Below are 15,379 nucleotides of genomic sequence, written 5' to 3' on the forward strand. Positions count from 1 at the left end.
AACAATAAAATCTCTTTATTATGATCTGACGACAATTTGCTCTCCTTTATTAGCAGCCCATCACAGCACTGACTGTGACCTGAACTGCAATTTAATCCTCATAGAAATTCAAAGCTTTTACAGCTCACTGTAGCTACCAGGTTAGTGCTCATAACAGTCCTCTTGGCTGCAAAGCAGAAGCAGCTTGAAATGCTCATCTGGCAAAATAATGAAACTCCTGTCTTTTTGACTACAGAGGAATTCCATGTGAAAACAGGACAATCTGGGAAATAACCTGTGAAAGATATCCTACCCAGTTTCTCACACATCCCATAAAAGAGGCTTGCACCCTGCACAGCAGACTGCGTTGGAGTTCAGTGCAATGAAAAATGCTTAACTTTCCTAAAAGTCACAGCAATGTATTTATTTTTTAAACTCTGTCACTCAAAATAGCCTAGACAATTAATGGAAAACTTTCCAAAACATTCCAGCCCTGGCACTAAGCGTGAGAAACTCCAGGCTGAGGGGAGGCCAGAAATAGGAGTCATGGATCAGTTAACTCCAGAGGCACTGCAGTACCCCCGCAGCGAGCCTGATCCCGTAACCTCTGCCTGCTGGGATCGAGATCCATCTCCAGGTGGCAACTGGAGAGTACAAAAAAGCCAGGGAAAGGGATGGAGTCCAGAGGACATCAGGTATCCCTGTAATGTCAGGAGCAAGATCCAGGCAGATCAACATGCTATTAAAGATTTATTACTTTCTACCTTTTCCATCTGCATTATATTGGAACATCTTTACTCCTAGGGAGGTGGGTGAAGGGGACTTCAAGGATGACAAGAATATTTATTGAAATGATAGCCCCGGTGGAACTGCAACCAATAAAAACTGCTGACCTGCAGCAGGCCAGCAAGCGGTTACGTCAGTCTGGAAGACACCAGGGCGCACCACAAGGCAATGCACAGACAACTCCATCAATGCCACACCATTTCTGATTTAAGAATAAGGTACACAGTCTGAGCCTGGCAGCGTACCTTTCCATTGTGATCCCTTTAAACAACGACCCAGGTATTGCTAAGCTTCCACAAATGCGCCACTAACTTATTTTGAAGCTCTTGCAGAAATGGGGCTGCTGTCCTCTCATGACTTTATAAAGTCATCCAGCATGGGAACCCCTTGCACTGGGATCATGCAGGTCCAGTCGTTTTGGATGAGAAACCATCAGCAGTGACAGCTCTGCCTGGCAAGATTTGGCAATTAAATCCCTGCACAACTCCAGCCCCCAGCCTCTGCCAGCAATGGGACAGGTCAGCAGCCTGGGTGTGACATACCTACCCCTCCTTGCTCAGCCCTTCTCATTCCTTTTGGCAGGGTTTCAGTATTAGCATTCAGTGTTTCTCTCCAGCGTTAGGGTTCAGCACTGAGGCAGCGCAGGAGGGTAAGAAAGCCAGGCTGACCTGCGCCATACCACAACCCAGAATTAATGAAGCACAAAAAGTACGACGACAGTCAGGGTGGCAAGAGAAGCACTGGCAGGAACCACCTACCTGACGGCAGCTGGGATCTCAGCACAGGTACACATAACCTCCTTGGCAGCAGGCCTGACTTAGACTGATGCTGCAAGGTGCTAGGAGCACTTGGCTCCAGCTGAAGGTGATGGGGGTTTGAGGGCATTTGCTTTAGTGAACTGAGTTCACATCATCCCTGTTTGGTATCTCCACACTTGCAGGCCTTTTCCAGCCCTGAGTCCTGTAGCACATGGGGCTCCCTGCTTTGCAGATCAGGTCCCACATCATGAAAGCATATTTGGAAGTGCAAACTGGAGGACAGAGTTTTCCTCCAAAACTCGCTAGTGCTGGTGCCCGAGCTGACAGCCTCACCATGAACACACCTGACACCAGGGGCTATCTATTACAAAACATCCCTAAGGACTGCTAGAAACTGTAGCATTTGGGACATAGTTAGCAGGAACATAAGTTACACTTCACTGAGTGAAACCAATGGTACATTTTGCCCTATCACCCTGTCCCCAGCAGTGGTCACAAGAGATGCTGTCCGGGGAGAACTCATAAACCTGGCCCCTTCCTGCCATCCATGCCTTTCATATTCACCTGGGATACCTGCCCCTCTTGTATGGGATGCAGTCCTGCTATCCCCTGTAGGATCTGTTTATGGCAATAGAGCCTATACATTTATGTCATCACCTTCTTAACCCCTTAATAGCATCTGCTTCCACCACCTCCTGTGACACCAAGGTCCAACACTTCACTGCACATTGCACAATAACACTTAATCTTTTATATGTTGTCAAAGAACCTCCTACACGCGTCACCAAGTGCCCCCTGGTCCCTGAGCAGTGGGATTTGGTGCATGGCACTTCTCCACCCACCCTATCCACTGCCTCCATGATTTTTGCCCTCTCAGCCAGCTTTCGTTTCCCCAAATGGAGGAGTCCCAGACTTTTTGCCTCTCCTTGAAAGGCAAGGTGCTTCATCATTAGGAAGCCATTTTTATAAAGTGCACTGTATAATAAAGAAATGTAATAGAGATTACACTTGTAATAATAATAGGGAAGGTCAGATTCATATTCTTTAAATATTCACATTTTAGGTCAAACATTTTTTTCCTCTCTAAAGGTAAATGCTTTAGAAGTGCCAAACAAAATTACCTCCACCACTTTTGCATAGGAGGGGGATGGGAATTACAAAGTAAGAAATTCCACTATTTAAAAAATGACCCCTCATTTTTGCTTGTAATTGTCTCCAGTACCTGAATGCACGGCTTGGCAATGAAGAGCTGTCACTGTGGGAGCGTAGCAGCCAGAAAAAGGAGTGAGAAATGGGAGAAACTGCTTAAGCCACTGCAAGTAGAAGTCGTACTCTTTCATTTGAATGCTTGCATGTCTGCAGAGGTGCTCAGCACGTTACTGCAGCATTTTCAGACGCAGAGATACATCGTTGCATGTGTATATACGTGTTTCACACCCTTAGATTAGTTTCAAGTCTAACTCAAGTTTGCAGCAGACGCTACTTTCTCTGGTGCCAGCTGAAGACAAGGAAAATCTCTCTCACAGGAGCTAAGAGCCATTGCAAGCCTGTCCATTTCTGTTTGAAGGTCACAGCAAGATCAAAGAAATATACTATCTCTAGCAAATATATAAGTACTTGCACATGTAATTCCTCTACAAGTGTGTCCGCTACAACATACCTTTCCCCACAGAGAGAGGATGAAAAAGGCTCTGTGCGACAATTATAATCATATTGCTTAATGGCATACTGAAGAACATTTACAGGTTCTTTTAGTGCAGTAAAATCTATATAGATAAAAATAACCATATTGATAGGCCCAAGTTTTAAAGCCCCATGTACAGCTGTGTATAATCTCAGCCTGCAGACGGTTATGCTACCGTGCATCACCGTGATACCAGCCTTTCCTGCTCTATAGCTTGGCTTTTTCCTGCTCCAAGCAGCTGGCTCAGCCAGGTAGGCTCTGTCCCAGCTCCAGCACAGGGCAAGCTCAGGCCCCACCATTGCAGCACCTCAAACATGCACTGGGCTCTCACATGCCATGTTCCTGCCCCAGCTGGGTGGCAGCAGCCCCTGTACCCATGTCTCCAGGGATGGGAGGCAGCTCTTCCCTACCTGGCAGCCCCAGGGGCAGCTGAGGGCAGCAGGCACAGAGGGAAAGAGGCACCAGGTTCCCTTTATCATCAGGTGCAGGGAGGAGCTCGATGGGAGGACAGCTGTGTCTCGTAGGGCTGTTTGGTCCCTGCCAAGCTCTGAAGGATGAGTTTGCTTTGACAGGTTTCCAGCCCTCAGGGACTTCTGCAACCTCCCTAGGATAATCCAGGATAAAACAGATTTTAAATAGATTTTATCTGGTTCATTTTTTATTTTATCTCTTCTGCTCTCCAAACATCACATCCTCATTTGTCTCTAAAGGCTGTCATACAAGCAGCCTCATTGTGTTTGGGATTTGCTCTGTCCAAAGATGCGCGGCTGCTCAGACCTCAGTGGTGGTGGCTGTGCCCCCCAAGCTCTGGCCCACCCGAGGCCACCCTTGCCACCCTCATGAAAGTCAACTTTGAAGCCTAAATTTAAAATTCAGTTCCCACATCTAGGCTTTACAGCATCTCCCAGGGCATTTCTTTCTCTTCCAGCATTTGCAGTGAGACCAAGATCCAGATTTAAGATTCTTGGTGTTCAAGAGCCAAGATCCAATTTCATTAGACTCTGCTCTGAGCAGAGGTGCCAAGGAGAAGAGCCACAGTTCATACCTCTCAGCTGAGGCAGAGTGTGCTGCAGCTAATTATTTTCAAGGAATGGCCTGAGATTAAGCCATTCTGGTATTTGCAAGGAAAAACCTGCTTCTTATTCTTACAGAATATAAATAACAATGTTCATCAAAAAGGAAAAATGGGGAGAGATGGAGAAAAAATGAAACATGGACATTTCCAGTGGATGGGAAAGGAAGCTCATTCTGTTTCTCAGAAACTACCTTTGTAAATTGTCATTTTTGAGGTGCTTTACAACAAAAGCATCTGTAAATCAGAAAGCCAGCTGCTGTCTCCTCCTTTGCCAGCTCTTCCTTTTCTTGCAGAGGAGCTAATACACTAAAGCTGGGCCTACCAGGTATAAACTTACCAGGGCATTGCAGGGGTTTGGATTTGGGACTGAAGAGGGTATGGTTTCACTCAGTACAGAGGCAGGGGTCGGATGTGAAGGTAGAACTGAGATTTCAAAGAGATGAAGCTTTCCTCCCTGTGAGGGATGTGGAGAGATGGTCAAACCTGAGGTGTTGGCACCCGTGAGTCCCTCTTGTTTGGGAGCATACCTGCACCTTTCCCGTGGACTTTCACGCACTGGAAAGGAGAAGCTTGGTCAGCTGTACCCAGGGAGGGTTACGTGTTTCATCCATAGGCAGATCTATCCCTATATTTTAGTCCACTATCCACATCCCATACACAAGTTTATTGTGAACCCTCTCAGGCCTGGCTCTTTACATATCCAAAGGGATGGAAAAAGCTTGCACAACGACAAATCAGAGAAGGACCGTGCATTACTGCAATACAGCACACAAGAGCCAGCTTGAAAATCTAGGCTTTGTCCCTGGCCAGCCTCAGTCTCTTCAGTCTCTCTTTTCACTGAGAGAGATCAGCCCTCAAATAGGCAAATGTTCCCTTTAATGACATATAAACAAATAAAAAGGATTTATTTGAAAGGATGCTGCCAGCCATGTACAGGTGAAAGCTATCTCATTAACACAGGCAGGCCCCCGAGAGCAGCCCAGCGTGCTCCGTCACCATCACTCGGTGCTCTCCCCTCTGGCAGGGGAAGCCCACGTCCCCACGGTGGAGCAGGGTGAGCCCACGGCACGGAGCAGAGGATCGCTGTGAAGGTCAGGGGCAGCAGTTCTCAGCCTGGCCTGGGCCAGGGTCCCTTCTCAGCAGCTCCCAGCCAGATCCCTGCCAGGAGCATCCCAAAATTATTTTCGTCTGTTCTGGTGGCACTTCAGGAGATGGACCCTGCATGGTGCACCAAGAATTGCCCTGGCTTTAGCTGCCTGTCTCTGAGGACAAATTACTGCAAATGGCCGACCAAGTGGAAAACTGGAGCTGGAGGGACAGCGCAGGCAGGCTGGTGATGGCTGCCGGACGCCCCTTACACACGGCCAGCGACCTGCTCCAGTGTGGCCATGTCAGCTTCTGTGCATCTGACTTTGTTCCTCCAGACCTGGGCTGAATGCCATTTTTCCCACAGCAGCTGAAAGGATAATTTAAGTTAGTTCAAGCCTCTTGCTCTGAGCTATGTCTTAAATTGTTTTGAAAGCATCAAGTGAAACCAGCTTAAAGGCTGCCCCATGACTGAAATGAGTACAGATTTGTGTGGCCATGATCTCGCCATGGCCCTTGCAGCCTTAGCGTTCACCTGAACCTGGAGGTGGCCTTCGCCAATCTGTGACCAGCTCACACAGTGATGAAGTGCAAAATGATATGATGGCTATGGGACAAATCTATCTTGTGCATCCTCCTGCAGAGCAGAGGTGAGACGCTGTCAGAAACACATGGGTTTTCTTCAGCAGATTGTATGTGCACCAGAGGCAGGAGAGCAGTGAGGAGGGGGTGAAACACAGCAAGGGAAGATGGACTGAGTCAAAAAGAAACAGATGGAGAAGGATGGAGATTTGCAGAACAAGACAGAGGACAATCACTGCACTCAGGAAAGAAAAAACCCCAATCCTTAATGGGCAAGGAGAAGCAAACGTTCCACTTCTTCCCATCTCGCTCCTCCTGCCTTCTCCTCCTTCAGGTTCTTCGTAGCACCTGGGTCAAAAAAAAAGAGCTAAGAATAAGCAATGTAAGAGTGTAATCAACAGCGAAGGAAGAGAAGCGTTTTCTGCTCGCTAGCAGAAAACTAGCCCTGTCATTAAATAACACAGGTTGACAGCCTTCTGTGATGTGAGAAGTGGGAAATGAAAGGTCTGAGCCAGTAAAGCTGAGAATGACAAATGGGAATCACAATGAAAAATATCCAGTGGATCTGGAAATTAAAGTCCAACCTCCTGCAGTCTCAGAGGGAGCCGCAACGAGAGACTGCTCACCAGAGGAGCAATTTTGGGGAAAGTCAGGAATTCCTCGGCCAGGTGTCCCATGCATCGCAAGGAAAAGCCAAGAGGCTGTTCCTCTCATGGGCACACTCAGCACTGCCCTGGCTGCTTCGGGACAAGCCTGCTGGAAAGAGTCCAATTACCAGAGCAAGCGAACATTAGGTATATGGTAAGGAAGAAGAGGGAGAACAGAAGGTGGATTGCTCTTACTGCAGATGAGACAGGACAAAACTGAGGGTTGGTGAATCTGGGGTACTGTGGGAGAGGAATAAGGATGACAGAAGATCTGGCTATTATCTGGGGTGCAACTAGCACTAATATCCATGTAAATCTGAAGTTGTTTTAAATCATCTGCAACAGAAATGATTTGTGATGGCATCAGACCATTAGGTCATTGCCCATTCACCATGAACTGGGGCTCACCCAAATTTCCATGCATAGTTAGGACACTGGCCACTACAGTACAAATAACAAAACTTGCCGTTCATTTTTGGCTCAGATGCATTCCTTTCACTAATAAAACATTGGAGCCAGTGACCTGGCACTGCCTTCCATGGACTGAACTGAGGCAGACCACGCACATTTATCCAGGTGCCCATTTTTTTTGCCCCCAGACTGAGCAGAAGTCAATAAATGAGCTACAGCCAGCGCATCGAGATTTAGAAGGGTTTGCAGGTACTTCTGATTTTGTGCGTCCGCTGATTTTGTCATTTCTTGACCTCAGCCCATGTGTCATGCTTTGCTGTGGATTTATTGAAGTCAGGAGTTCACAGCTTTGAGCAAGATTCAGAATATAGTTTATGGATGCCAGGGAGGTCAGAAATGAAGGAGTGGGACAGACAGACACACCTTAAGGAAAGCGCTTTCCTCCCCTCTCTGAAGACCGATCATCTGCAGCTCTGAAAATCCTGTTCAGCAGCTTGCTCGCCTTAAAATGCCCCAATCTCACTCTATTTCTGTTCCCCCCCGTTAAAACTACTTTGCTGCATTTGGGAACCATTTTTTCCAGTACTGTTACACTAATTCCAGCTACGCCGTGCTTGAGGTGCAATGCCCTGCCACCACCCCACCTGCTGAAGCATGAGCTCAGCTACTGGGGCACCAGCACCCCTTTCTAGGGACTTGAGGTTTTAGAAATGACAAGAACAGACTTCCCCATGGGAGATGTCAGAAGGAGCAGTGACGCATTTCCTGCATTCATCATGTGTGTTTTGGGTCTCCTTGATGTGAAATTAACAGGGAACAGGAGCAAAAGGTGAAATTGTGAGGTCCGTAATGACTGAAGTGAGAAGCGGGGGAGCTCCGTTCCCCAGGACTGCCTCTTCCTGCTTTGCTCCTGAGGCAAGCTGGCCCCAGTGCTGTGACAACCTCCCACCTCGGTTCAGTGACACTCCAGCGCCCAATTCCTCAGCAGGCTCCTTTGTACAAGTCTGCTGGGTCACAGCAGGGGTCCAGGCTGCCAGCAGTGCATAAATGCACCTAGCCAGGAGCCTGAGGTGGGGACACACAGATTTAATGCCTTTTATTCTCTGTTGTCGGAAAAAACATAATTTACTCACTACATGTTTTCACTGTTAAAAGAAAGAGGAGCTTGTTGATACACAAGTAATATGGCTTTAATATACTGACAGCGTTAAACCCATGCAGCTCCCTCAGGACGGACACAGCTGCCGGATTCGAGGTGTTTATAGCACTACACTGCCAGGGGAATGAGCTATAACCACATAACAGACCTTTGCACCCCCCTTGACAGCATCAGATCAAATTTCGGTTAAATAAACAAAAATCCATGCCCAATCAAAATAATAATTAACGCCATGTGAGCGAGGTCTAAATTTCTGGCTATCATGACAGAGACAGATGCATCCAGAGGGTCCTCTTCAGACAGTCTGTACTAGCTTAGAAAATAGGTCACTTGATGCATCTCAGTGGGCATTAATGGGCAGAGCTAGGAAAGACCATTGACATTTAAGTACTTCACTGCTGAAGACACAGCCATGGCGTTCCTCAAGCCTGAACAGATGATATCTGCTCATCTGTCTCCTTGCCACTATTGTCCATCTGGCTCCATGAGCCCCAACTGGCTCATCATCAAGTTACCTTACAAGGGTTTTGTTTTCACAGTGCAGCTGTTGATGGGCAGGCACAGTTTCAGCAGAAGCAATAAGGACCACAAAAGCAACCTGAACTCCTTCTTTGTCTCCTCCATGTCAAATCTGCAGAGCAGCAAGGCTAGCACACATGGGTAGAGGGAATTTCTACTCCTCTGCCATACATTGTAATTGGAAAGTCAGGTTACATGTCTCTGACACTGTTCCCCAACATCTTTTTATGTCACTATCACCACAATTGACTGACAAATGTAGGAAGGAGGGTGGAGAAGCCCTTTTTGGCTTATCCAACCAGCACACCTAGAGAATGGAAGTCTTTGGGGTTAAAACATGCAAAATAGCTTGTGTAGCTTACCACCAAATCTGCCTGAACACCAGCGCTTCATTCGACAGACACCCTCCCTATGTTTACCATTACTCCCTGCATCTCCCATCCTTAAAAGAAACGAAGAGTCAGCTAGAGAATAGAGTATTTCAAAGACCAATCTGTGTGAAGACTTTGAAGTTCTTCCTTGTAAAATCCTCTGTTAACTAACCAACAGTCCCTCCACACAGGAGCCTTTCTGAAGCAAACTGAAGCAGTGTTGTATCAATCAGGGTCTTTCTCCCCCCTCTTCAAACCCTAAATGCAGTTTGGGAATTCGTGTTGGTAGAAACACGTGCGGCCACTTTAGCTGGCATTTTTCAGACAGCTGACTCATTGAGAGTCTACTCACTGCCGGCTAGTGAGAGTAGGGGAAGGTTAGAGAGGGAAAGGTGAAATTAAATCCTATTGACCATACAGCCCATCCCCAGCAAGGCAGGCACTGCCACATGTCTTGGTGATAGGAGACTTGCTAGAAAAATTCTGCCTAGCTGTCCTCAAACTACCACAAGAAATATCAATGAGTTTTCACCCTGAAAATATGAAGTGTGAAAAACAAACTACCTAGGGAGAACCAAGCTCTCACTACAGACTACTAAGGTCAGAGAAATTGTCTTGAACTAACTAGACTTTGGCTTCAGTCCAGCACAGCAACTCCTACATTCCCATCCTTGCTCTCATGGATCATTTAGGGTATTTTTTTGCGGTGTGCCTAACACACAGCACCCCATGGCTTTTGGAATCCCCTTCAAGTTGATTGTGTTTTCCAGGCTTCCCTCCTCATCTTTGTTCAGGATATAATTAAAGTCCTGTAAGGATAGAAGTGAGAAAATCATGCTGGTTTTACTGGCATGTATTTCCCATCTTGATTCCAGCACAATTTGTTTCTTTGTACAGCAGTTCCATTTAACTCCCCAGGAAAAAAACAAAAACAAACACCAAAAAATTCCCCCAACAAACTCACAGGGATTTATAGAAAAATAAGGCTGGTGAGGTTACTGACTCCATTGTCTCCCCTAAGTGAATTTCTGAGATCTTAAAAAATGAGCACTTATTTAGCAAGATAAAGTTTGTTTAGGTCTGGAGGTCTATTTTTGTATTTCTTCTCAAGGCAGCAGGGATTTTTTGAAAGCTGCTACATTGCATTTTTCAAAAAAATCCTCATTTGGCTCCTGTGTCCTTTTTGAAGCATTTGACTGGAAGAGCAAAGTGTGGTGCTAACACATAGTGCGAGGAGCGAAGGGGAGGGAACACGTGCCAAGGTCACCTCCTCAGCAGTAGCAATGGCAAGCTTCACAGCAGTGATATAAAACGTCCCTCTGATACAAGATACCACTCACAGCTACTTTTTAAGAGCTATAAAAATCCAGAGCAGGCACACATTAATTAAAGCAGTTCAGAGAGAAGCGCTGCGTGTCAGTCTTGGCAGCGGGTGACTGAAGGGCACGTAGCACGTATGGGAGCGGAACGCCCATGGACAGTTAGCTAAAATACTTCAGTTTTTATCACCTCCAGGTTTGTCAGTGGGCAGCACAGATGGTTTGCAGCTGGGGAGTCACTCAGTGCGCTTGTAAGGAAGCAATGTGACCTGTGTCATGAAGCAATGCGTACCGTAAGGAAGCTTTTCTTCACGACTAGCCAAAATCTCCTTCATTGACACTTAAGTCCATAACCTCCCATCCTAGCTAGACTAGGAAGCAGACCACAAAAATCCCCCTCCTCTTCACCACAGTGTTTTTCTTATTTATCTCCTTGTTCCTCAGTTCTTTGTTTCCCCTGAGCTAGACAAACTCAGTTCTTCTGGGCTTTGCTCATAAGCCACATTTCCATGCTGCTGTCCCCTGCAGAGCACAGGACTCACCTTCCGGAATGGCAGGTCCTGAGCAAAAGAGGCAGTGAGGAGGACAAGGACCCATCCGGGCTTCCCTCTGCTCCTTTCCCTCCGCGGTTAGGGCAAGGCAGGCTGAGAGACGGCTGAGGTTATTACCCAAGTGCAAACCTGCTCACTATGGCAATTTCTCTTCCTCGTCCCCTACTGCAGCCCATCATGAGAAATAAGCTTTTGCTATGAACCCACTGACTAGCCACAGCTGGCGGTGAAATGCATCCAACTAAAGGATGATGGCTAGCAGGAAGTCCTTCTGGTTTTAACTGGTGATTATTCCAATTGAGTGAAACAAAGATAACCCACCTTTTTTAGCTCTTACATCTATCTAGTTGTATTTACCCCACCTCCTGGCTTCTTTGTCCAAAGTTGCAGCAGGGCTTCCTCACTGCTGGTAGCAAGAGCACCCTCCAATATTTCACTACACACTGGAAACCCTGAAAGCAGTGCAGCAGAACTGGGGGCATGGAGCTAATGGGGCCAGAGCCCAGCGGCATTAAGAGTCCTAACGCCCATTTACAAGGCAGAGGAAAAAAAAAAGATACTTGGGTATTCTTGACGGTCTAATACTCAGCACCACCTATGGCTACTGTGCACAAAACATGCACTTCAAGGCAGTTTTCTCCCTCATAACCGATTTGTCAAGAGATGAGCAGTTCAGTCCGATATTTTCCAGGGCTCCGTAAGGATTTTTTAAGTTCCAATTTTACTGCTTGGACCGACTCTTCTTCTAGTGTGGGGAAATATCTGTAAAATGGAGCTGGTCTTTAAGACATCAGCACAGTGCTTTGAGATGTCCAGCTGAACATCTAGTATCGCTACCCACATATCACAGGAGAACCAGAGGGGGAAAGAAGAGGGTGTAACGCTTTTAAAACATATGGAAAACATTATCCGAATAGCAAAAATCTGACATAAAACTATACACACATACTTATAGCTCAGATCTGGGCTCTCCATAGCCCTTGCTAGACAAGTAGGGATAATGATTTTTTTATTCATAGTGCATTGAAAGGAGGTCCCACTCTCATTTTCACATGCCACCAGCAGTCAGTCTCTCTGCTTTTATTTACGGCTAAAAGTCCTGGACAGAGTCAGGACACAGAAGAAAAAGGGAAGAGCAACTGGCAGATCTCAGCTGATGCAAAGTAGTGTTTGGCATTTTTCAAAGGACAATCAACTGGAAAGGACCTGCTGTTAATCAATGTGAAACAGATGCATGTCAGATCCCCACAGAGCACACTACAATGTGAAACAGCTTCTTAGAGCTGCAGTTTTTTGTGCAGGGAGTTTGGACAGGCAGTTTTTCTCTTAAGCCTGCATTGCTGACAGCTGCCTAGTACCTTTTTCCCAGACGTGTCACATTGGTGCTGAGATATATAAATGTCTTCTCTTTTTTGCTCCTTAACCACTGCACAATCTTTCAATTTTTTAAGCAAAGAAAGATAGAGGCCGTATTTTATATCATCTATAGCTGAAGCTGGAGTTTTTCCTGTACACGGAAATGGTTTCTTGTTATCTGAAGATGACATCTCTATTTTACAGTAAAAGCCTCCATCCTCTTTTTTTCAGTTCTCTTTACTCCCCCCATCTCAGAAACTGAACTTATCCAATAGCTTGCAAAGAAAAATAATAAAAGAAAGATGGTTTTGCTCTGTTTCCTGGCGACCCACACCACTGAGACCCCAGGTAGTATCATGCTGGCTAATTCAAGGCAGAAACAAGCACCGTGATAGTTAAGTGGGAAGAGAGGATGCAGCGCTAACCTTGGTGCAGAAAATCCTTGCCAGAGCTGCCTGCTCTTCATGGTGGAATTCAGTGTGATAGAGGAATCTGTTTTGAATATAGGAAATTATGTTGATGCATGTTTATTTGGCTTTTTGGGGTTTTTTTCCCTTACTAAGCTTAACCACGTTGGCTCTCTTGCACTACCCTCTCCACCTGTAAAAGCATTTAACAAAACTCCCTTGATACAGGGCTACTACAAGAGGGCACACCGTGGCTCCCTTAGTAACTCACAGAGAAAGCTGGATACGTCTTCTTTGCACTTACCTCAAACTGCCTCTCCCTTTCTCCAGAACAATGTATGCCCGAGGGTGGGGAAAAGCCCTCGTGCCAATAACACAGCGCTACATAGAAATGAGAAAAACGGTTCTAAAATGGCCCTTATTCCCAAAGAACATCAAGGGGATGACAGTTTGGGTCAGACTGTGGGAATGAAGAAGGCAGTATAGGTCTGCACTGCTGTGGAGGCCTGAAGGAAGGACGAGATCAAGGAGCAGCGATGGGAACTGACCTACTGGTTCAGGCTGGAGGTGCCTCTAAATCAGTACAGAACACTGCACACTGGCAAGGGCTCCTGGTGACTCCTTATTACAGAGGCTTCCCCTGCCCGTGCAAAAGGCCCAGTTCCTCAAAGGCATTTAGGCACAGGGCCAGGGCAATGAGGCACTTCTCAAGGCTAACCACGTTGCCTTCACTGAACAAAAACCACCAAACCCACGTTACAGACAGTGCAGAGTTCAGATACTCCCTAGGGAGCCAGAGCAATAGAAGTGCAACAGGAAGATAGCTTCCCATCCCTGCCATTAGTGACCACCAAACAGAGAAAAATGCAAGAAGCCTATGGGGGTATGTCTTCTTCAGTCCTGTCTGTCAGTCATGGATGTGACAGCTGGGACCTTTATAGACTGTCAAAGGAGGGAAACCAAGGCACTGCCAATGCCAAGTCTGTCAGCAGCATAATTAACATGTCATGTATGGTCTGCTCAGAAACGCAGCACTTACTGCACCTCCGACTGCCAGACTATCAAAAATGCTGCTCGGCTGGTAATTCCTGCACCTTGCAATAATGTCTAAGTTACTGCAAAGCCAAGAAAAAGGCAAACTGTAGTGTTTGGGAAGACAGAAATCAGTTTGTAGCCCATGAGGGAAGGCAAGCTAGCCTACCACAGGGGCTGTTGGTACTCCCGCTCCAGAGGAGTGTCTCTGGAAACATGTACCCAGTTGTATTCTTAGAAAAGCACATCCATTTCACGTGGGCAAAACGTCTGAAACAAAAAGGATGGAGACAAGTTCTGCAGGGAATTCATAAACCAAGACAGGTTTGGGGACCTCAGCAGCTGGAGTGTGCTCCCCACTAACCTGCAAGAACCAGTTTGAGGTAGGTGGCATCAAGCGCCAGGTAAAAGGGAAAACGTCTCTCCCCCATCTCTGGCAGCGTACCTTGGGCAAACTTACAAACGTAAAGTGACAAGCGGCGGAAAGAAAAATCCCATGTTGTGAAAGCCAGCCCACACAGAGGGGCATGGCAATTTTCTCCCTCCACAGACAAAATAGATGTGCATGGTTTAGTGCAGGAGGGTCCTAGTACAGGTAAGATACTTGGGGCAACCTAGATGAATGCTCAGGTTGAGCAAAATCTAAGTTTTTACTTAAAAAAACATAGATCTGTAGCCATCAAGACTGACCAACACAACCAGGCCAAGGACAGCACCTGAATCCACCGAGAGCCTCAGAACAACAATTCAAATATACCTGAGCAAACTTGCTATCGCATTGCTTAGAAGTACAGTATTGCTGCCAGCACGGGCTCTTCCGTGGCTGATCTCTGACAGACAGATCAGGGAAGGCACTGGAAAGGGACACTCAGAGGGTGAGGTCCAGGTGTTACTGTAAGGAACGATGGACTTGTAAGGACAGGGTGAGACACAGGGAAAGAAGCGAAAAAGCAGGCATGCGAAAAAGGAAAAAAGAGCTTCAATAGTGGCAAGTCTGGTAAAAGAGCAAATTTTTACTGAATGTAACAACTAGCGATGAAGACATATAAGAAAGTTTTATCTATAGACTGGCAGAACATTTAAAATCAATCATATAAAAATAATCTATTTCTGCACAATAAATATATCGTTTCCCCTCCTCTTTCAGGTTGACTTAAAATCATGCAAGTTAAGGATAGCTTACAAACAACAAAGAATCTTAGTTAAGAAAATACTTATGAAGTTTTCCTTGCAAAATTCTACTTCTGAACAAGTGATTTGGAAAAAACGCCACAAAACTCTTCAGTGATACCACTGACTCCTTAAATTTAGAGGACCTGTACTCCAATTCTTGTCTCAACATCATTTTCTTGTCTCAACAAACAGAAAAGACAGCAGCCCTGTGGTCAGCCCATTGGTTCCATTAAACAAGGACAGCTTTATCAGGTGTTCCTGCATCAGAACAAAGGGAGAAAAAACAAAGCAGAACAAAGAAGTGAGATGGACAGCTTGTACTCCCGATCGTTGAAAAGGAGTTTCTGAGCCATGCAAAGAGCTCTCACCACCCTGATCAGATGGCACTAAAGACAGGAGATAGATAGCACTATCTGAACACATGCTCAAAATGCTTTGGAAAGAAATAGTTATATCCAAGCTGCTGCTGTAGACAGGAGGTTCT

The sequence above is a fragment of the Gymnogyps californianus genome, chromosome 5 (assembly GCF_018139145.2).
Source record: "Gymnogyps californianus isolate 813 chromosome 5, ASM1813914v2, whole genome shotgun sequence".
NCBI lineage: Eukaryota > Metazoa > Chordata > Aves > Accipitriformes > Cathartidae > Gymnogyps > Gymnogyps californianus.